This window comes from Penaeus monodon, unplaced genomic scaffold (assembly GCF_015228065.2).
Source record: "Penaeus monodon isolate SGIC_2016 unplaced genomic scaffold, NSTDA_Pmon_1 PmonScaffold_1595, whole genome shotgun sequence".
In the NCBI taxonomy this organism is placed as follows: Eukaryota; Metazoa; Arthropoda; class Malacostraca; order Decapoda; family Penaeidae; genus Penaeus; species Penaeus monodon.
Genome location: NW_023645208.1, coordinates 1 through 7,500, shown reverse-complemented (window position 1 = coordinate 7,500; position 7,500 = coordinate 1). Strand labels below are relative to the sequence as shown.

The following is a 7,500-nucleotide window of genomic DNA, read 5'->3' as shown; positions in this document are numbered from 1 at the left end:
CAGCAACCCCGTCACGTCTTCATGATGGAAGTCTGTGGGTTATAGTTTTCGTGACTGTAACCTCTCTAGCGCAAAGGTGAATGTTTTGCTAATCCAGATAAAAGGGACCTTTCTATTAAGCGTCCTGCACAAAGCATACATCGATACTCAAATGCACGACTTCAAGTCCAGTCCCGATAAGTGACCAGACATACTAATGGCTTACCTGTGTCGTGATACGACTCTTCGTGGCGCAAGCAAGAAGGAGGTGTGAGGTGCACTTGGATGTGCTTGCTCGCTTATATATGCGCGCTTTTGCCGGCGAGGAAGTGCCTAACGTCATTCAATGATGCCACCAGTCCTCTTGTGGCCAATGATACGTTTTCAAGGCACCAGAATGTTTAATGATCCAATTTAGTCTTGGAATAAACAATTCCATACAATTTAGGGCCCAAAAAACAATACATTTTTTCTAATTTTCCTTTAGACCAACTGATGTGGTCATAGAAAAGAGAATTAAACCACAACTAATACGTCAGATGTGATACTGAATCAGCTTTGCTTGAAGTGTCTAAGACTTGAAATCAAGGTTTTCATGATCTGGGGGTCACTAGGCCGCAGATGCCTGAGGTCACAGGAGCTACGCCCCCCAAGTTCTCATAAGGTCGCAACCTTTTCCCAAACACATTTTAAACACGGGAAAAACTTCCAGTCAGAACCATACTAGCCACCGTGGGCATTTCAGTGACTCATTAGCACACTACTCAAGGGATCATTACCATTCATTGCCTTTCTCTCAAAAAGAGCACTGCAAATGAAATATATGGACATATACATGCATATAAATATATGTACATATTTGAATATATATGTGTGTGTGTGTGGTATATGTACATATACATATATACTGTATACATACGTTATAGACAAATATGTAATATATATATAGAGAGAATATTTATATATGTATATTTCCAATATATATGTTATAATCTATATATATGCATACAATCATGTTGCCTGTAAGTAATTGTGCAACTTTCTCCCTAAACGACAGCACGTCTTTGTGTTACTACAACGATTAATGATGACCTCGTGGCTAAGGTCGCGTTCAGGTGCTTTGGAACAAATCACACAAACCACGTGTTTTTCCCTTTTATAAGAGTTTGGACGTGTATTTGTAAACTCAAATCAGTGACGTGCCATTTCTGCTCAGGTCACTGGAAGAAAACAATGCTTGGTAAAATTTAAAATTTGTCTTCAGTTGAGATTAAAATATTTGAAAAAAAAAACTAAAATCTTATCCAAATTCGGGCACATCGACATCCGCCCACATGCCCCTCGCACACGTCCTCCCCCGTACACCCCCCCCATTAGATGCTTGATCGCCACTGCTTTCCGTCAATCACCCTGATTCTCGACTTCAACCACGTTTTGGGACTCCGTGGATATGAAGAAATCCAGTAATATGTTTTCATTAAATTTCAGCCATGCTTATTACCACAAACGAAATTAAAAAGACAGTAGTTTAGTATTTGTACACAATGAAACAAAATCTTAATGGAAAACAAGCCACCCTTTCGGAATTCTGCCATTCATATTGCAAATCATGCAACGTCAGCACCCTACGACGGACAAGGCCAAGGCGGTCCTGGCCTGACGACGGAACCCACAGGATATTTTCTGATAAAAAAAAAACTTTGTGATCGAACTGAGCTTTGCTATCGAGTATAAGAAAAAAAAACTTTTATAAATTCAAAAAACAAAAGAAAAGAAAAAGGTATTCGTCCATGAAAAATCGAAAAAGCACTTTGTACTGTATATATATATTTTATTGCTCCAAAACTTAAAATATACAACGCCATGCAAAGTCCAATAAATTGACATTGCATTGACTTAAAGACAAATGTAAATGAGTTTTAGTTTCTATCTACACCTGCAATGAAAGAGAGTAAATAAGAATCATGTGACAAAAGCCTACAATAATATTTTCTACCTACAACAGAATGTGTACACATACAGACGTGTGGATGTAAAATAGATATACAAATATATATATATATATATATATATATATATATATATATATATATGTATATAAAATATATATACATATATGTATGTATGTATATATATGTATATAAAATATATATATATATATATATATATATACATATATATATGTATGTATGTAGATATATGTATATATATATATGTATATATATATATATATATATATATAATATATATATATATATAATATATATGTGTGTGTGTTGTGGTGTGGGTTGTGTGTGTGGTTGTTTGAATATACTTAAAAAAAAAAAAAAAAAAAAAATATATATATATATATATATATATATATATATATATATACATACATACATATGTACGTGTGTGTGTGTGTTATGTATGTAATTTTTAACACCCTTCACATATATGTTATTATATATATATATATATATATAAATATTTTATATATTTTAAAATATATACAGACACATATGTGTGTGTGTATATATATATATGTAGACCCTATAAATGTAAAAATAATATGTATATACATATGTCTTCACATGTTTTATATGTACCCATCTATCTGTCTATATACGTATACATATTTTACAGAGAGATAGATAGACAAATGTAAGTAACATGTATAGGGATACTAATATATATTTTTCATATATCTATCCATCTATCTCTCTAATCCTTTTATATACATATATGTCAAACATACATACATACATACATCCACAAACATATAAATAACAAAACATATATATACATACAGTACATATACATATATGTATATATATAATATATGTGGTGTTTTTGTACCTATGTGTGTCTATTTACTATCCATCTAGGTCTTAATATATATACTTGGATTATAAGTATATATGCACGAGAAGGTTTCATATAAAATATATATAATTTTAAAATATATTTTAAAATATAGTAATATATAATTTTATATTATACATAGCATGTCTGTGTGTATACATATACATATATATAAATATATACATTAATAATATACATGTGTATATATACACATCTATGTGATATTCTTTATATATGTACATAGATACTTGTATATGTCTAATGTATTACACACACACATACACACACACACACACGCACGCACACACACACATCTTATACATATTACAGTACTTATATAATTTTTGAGACCAGTTTTTTTTTCCTCCCTTTGGGGTTTTGTAAATATATACTATGAAAAGGATCACACTGGATTTGCTTCGATCGATTATTCTGAGGACTATAGAATTTTACTAAAATTTGCTAGAAAAAAAAGGGTCACATATCATATGTGACCCCTTAACACTGTTCCTGGATTTCTGTTTCCAGTTTTACATTTATAATACGTGCAAATGCATGCACTACCACACTGACTAAACCTAGCCCTTCTACTATGCAAATTGAATCAAGACTGCCAACTGAAACACATGGGTGGAGGAAAGGACCTGAGTCAGGCAGATTTTATGTTATTTAAGGTTATCTACAAATACCTCTAAGTAACAAGAAATAGCAGAAGTGAGTGTTTCCAAAACTGCTGTTGCAAAAGTGAGAAGAAAACTTGATAACTTGGAAAAATTTTAACCCAATTGAAGATAAATATGGTTAAACAAGATCGCAACAGGCCCAATAAATAACCTATGACATCGAGTATACAGTCGGAAAAAAATAAATGAGATGGGATACCATGCCTGCGGGCCAACTAAGGTGCCAAAAGGGTATGAGAAGGAATAATTGGGCCCGGGGAAAGGCTCACAAGGATTGGATACCCAGGATTGGGAAAGGGGTTTAAACTCAATTTAAAACTTATTTCTGACTACCGTTTTATATGAGTCAAACATAATTTTGTAAAATACATATGCCCTACTGGAAAAAAAATATGTTAGTTACAATATACTACATCTAGTATGTTCTTGTTGTTTGGTTCTTGTGTGATTTCAAAAAGGTTATTTTTTTGTATGTTCCTGTCTTTTCATTTCTTACACTGTTATTTTTTTTTTCAGGTTGGTTTTTTTGATGAATCTACGGTAGAAATTTCTGATGGACAGATGAAAATTTCTTGGAAGAAACCCGCTTCGAGAAGAAACCCCCCCGATTTCCAGAGCACAAATAAAATATCCCACAAGGCGATGGTGTGGTTGATCTTTGTCATGGGTACTAGTAGATTTGAGATATCTGGATATCGTGACATCACTGAAAGATGTCTTTTTTCACAGCTCTATCAGTGTGTTGTACTGTTTATCACTAGCGTGTTGTTGTTATTATAGAGATGTGGCTTAACCATCTATTTCAGTTGATGATTTTCTTTACCGCAGCATTTAGTGCGCATTTAATTATCAATCCCGTTCCAGTGTCATTTTATTCATGTTCCAGAGAATATTAGAAGACTGAGGACTTACACGTATTTTTGCCCATATAATTATGCAAATAATAAATATTTGTCAGTTAAACATAAAAAGTAATATATTTACAAAGTACACATATAATAGGATTTATTGTATGAGAAAGAAATAAAAATAAACCAGAAATTAGTAACTACGCAATTTTTCAGGGGAGACTATGATATACCTATAATTCAGGGAACACTTTGATTTACTACAAGTGCACCCTGATAATGACTGCATTTCAGGTATGATGGAACTCCCTGCCAAACAGCCAAAAGTGTTTTAACCATTTGATATTTATGGGGTTAGAGGTTTTAGTGTCTTGTAAAGTTTCCCGTTTTAAACAGTATAGAATGTTTATAGAAAGACATAAAGACGAGGTAAGCCAAGTAGAATGTACTAACATAGTTGGGGTAATTTAACGATCGATGAAGGTATGGAGTAAAAACCCAGAAATCATTCGAGGGATACCGAGACGCGTTGCTACAGTGATTAAGGCTGAGGGCGGCTATTTTTTTTCTGATGTCTTTAGCAGTTACGCAGTTAAAATTAGGAAATGATAAGTTGCTTTCATTTGGGATACATATTCTGCAAAATGGTTGTGACCGATGGTGGTCTTGATAATCACGTCAGTAGTGTATATGTACACATATACGCAATATATATATATATATATATATATATATATATATATATATATATTGCTACGCAGTGGGTCTTTTTCTCTGTGCGAAAAAATTGTTAACCATGAAAGGATGACCGGGCATGTGTTAAAATGAAGGGACCCGGCAAACATGACGCAAATGCTGTGGCGGAGGAGCCGAGGAACAAGTCAAGAAACGCGGTTGGGTGCTGCTCCTGTGAAGACCTCGTGTGTGCCTTTGTACCGATATAACTTTGTGTTGCCTGTTTTAAGCTGATCATGCAGTGTGGCATGCTGTTTCCCCCTGTATTGTGCCTATAGAAAAGTGTACGGGTAAATAACTTGTGTAAATAAAAGAAAGACAGCCCATTTTGTATTTTTTTTATGCCCTGCCTCGCCTCGTGGTGTTCCCAGTGGTGTTCTGGGACGCTGTGGTGCTCGGTGCCTCTTGGAGCTGTTCAGTGTTCACGACCCTGTGAATAGCACGCCGTCTGCCTAGCCTGCCTGGTGTTGGTAGCAGAGAGACAAGGCGGTCGGTGTAAGAAATGGTGTCAGGAGTGGGATTTGTGATATTTGATCAGTGAGAGCGCCGATTTATCATGTTCTCCAAAGATGGCGGCAGCCATGAGGGAGAGGAGGCTATGACTGAGGCAGGGTGGAGAAGGGGATCGAAACCCCGCCGTCCTCGGTTCCCGGGACCCGACTTGGGTAAGCTGCCCTCGAACCAGCACGATGCAGGTGGAGGTCAATAGATGGGAAGCCACCCGCCGACAGGGAACTGGGGCTGGAAGCCCCTAGTCGGTGAATTTTGGCCATATGCAATTCCAGACGCCCCCAAAACAGAGACTTGGGGTGTCACGGGGCATTGTGGCAGCTCAAGGGGCCAGGGGAGGTCGTTTTGGCGGGGGCACCCCGGTGCAGGGCTCCCGGTGTATTGGCCGATTGGACGAGAAAGCTTGCGGGCCTGACTCCCGACGCAGGTAAGGCGTTGTCGATTGGACGGAAGCTGGTGAGGGGCACGGGAAGATGGCCCTTGCTTCCAGAGATGGCGCGCGAGTTTTTACGGCTAAACGAGACCTTGCCCCCAGGAAGAGTCTAGAATCGGTGTCGAGTCAAGAGTGATGGTGGGTGAGGCCCGTGGAGCCCCCCAAAACCCGCGTGGTGAGGCGAGCGTTTGGGGGAGCCTTGCTGGACCGGGGGGGGGTTTGTTACAGTGTTGGTAGCCAACTTCTCCGAAAGGCCCCCGAAGGTGCCAACTGGTGCAAAGTGGGCATTGGAGGAAGGGAGGGCCAGAAGAGTGTCGGGGAGCGAGGAGTTGGTTTGGGTGGGGGCCCTTTTCCCGATTCCTCGAGGACTTTGGGGCACCAGCGCCGCTAACCTGACGAAGCACAGACAGAGAAGAGGTCACACCCTGTTTAGTATGCGATGGTTTAGCAGGGGGGGAGGACTGGGCCGCAGGATTTGGGGAAGAACCCCCATTAACACCAGAAGTAGTTTGCCCAAACAAGAGCCCCCCACGACGTATTGCACAACCCCGGAAGAGATGCAGCACACTGTCAAGAGTGCGGGAAGGGAGTGATTTAACGGGAGGGCAGCCATGGTCTCCCGGGAGTCCTGGGGAAGAAAAAGGATGGCAACCCCAAAGCTTCTGGTGGGGAAAGGGCGCTGAATGAAGACATAAAAAACTCATACCCATTTCCCAGAATTGAGACACACTCGATGAATGGTGGGGGCAGGTGGTTTTTCCCCACTGACGAAGTCGGGGGTTTTACCAGGGGAGATGCGGAAGAGGAAAGCCCAAAAACTGCCTTTTTCCCTTGGGCAAGCTTGGCATTTAAGTCAGCCCCTTTGGGTTTTGCAATGCCCTGGTTGTTTCCCGGTCTGAGGAGAGGGGTTGGATGGCCGGGAGGGGAAGACGGGGTTTTCTACATGATGACGTCATCTCTTCGGGGGCACCTCGAGGAGGGGTTTGGGGGCCCAAAAGGGAAATATAAGCGGTGAGGAAGGCCAACCTAAACCCGCCCCAAGAAATGCTCGAGTTCCGCATGAGGTGCATTTCTGGGAGAGTCAGTCAAACGGTGTGCGCACGACCCAGAAAGGGGGTGGTGGTGGAGAAGTGGCCAGTTCCCCCCCAAGGGGGAAGTCAGGAGCACCCTGGGGCCCGGCCAAAACTACCGTGCTTTGTACAGGATTGCCCTTGTAGCGGCTCCTCTCCACCGACTTACATGAAAAGGGGAGTGCTTCCCCGTGGGGCGAGGCGTTTTTCAGTTGATTTGACAACTGAAGAAGGTGGAAGCACCGGTTTTTGCCCCATCCGGACCCCGGGGCTCCTTTCCGTTTGGCATGACGTAGTGCGGAAGCATCGGGGGAGTTTTGTCACAGTAAAGGGGGAAGGAGTTGTGTGGCCTACACGTGCCAAATTTACAGGCCTGAAAAGCAACTATTTTGTGA

General features: G+C 40.0%; 1 pseudogene; it reads right to left on the bottom strand.

The window, feature by feature from the left end:
* Positions 1-353, bottom strand: part of LOC119569507 — a 1,371-nt pseudogene extending 1,018 nt beyond the window's left edge.
* Between the last annotated feature and the right edge of the window lie 7,147 nt (positions 354-7,500).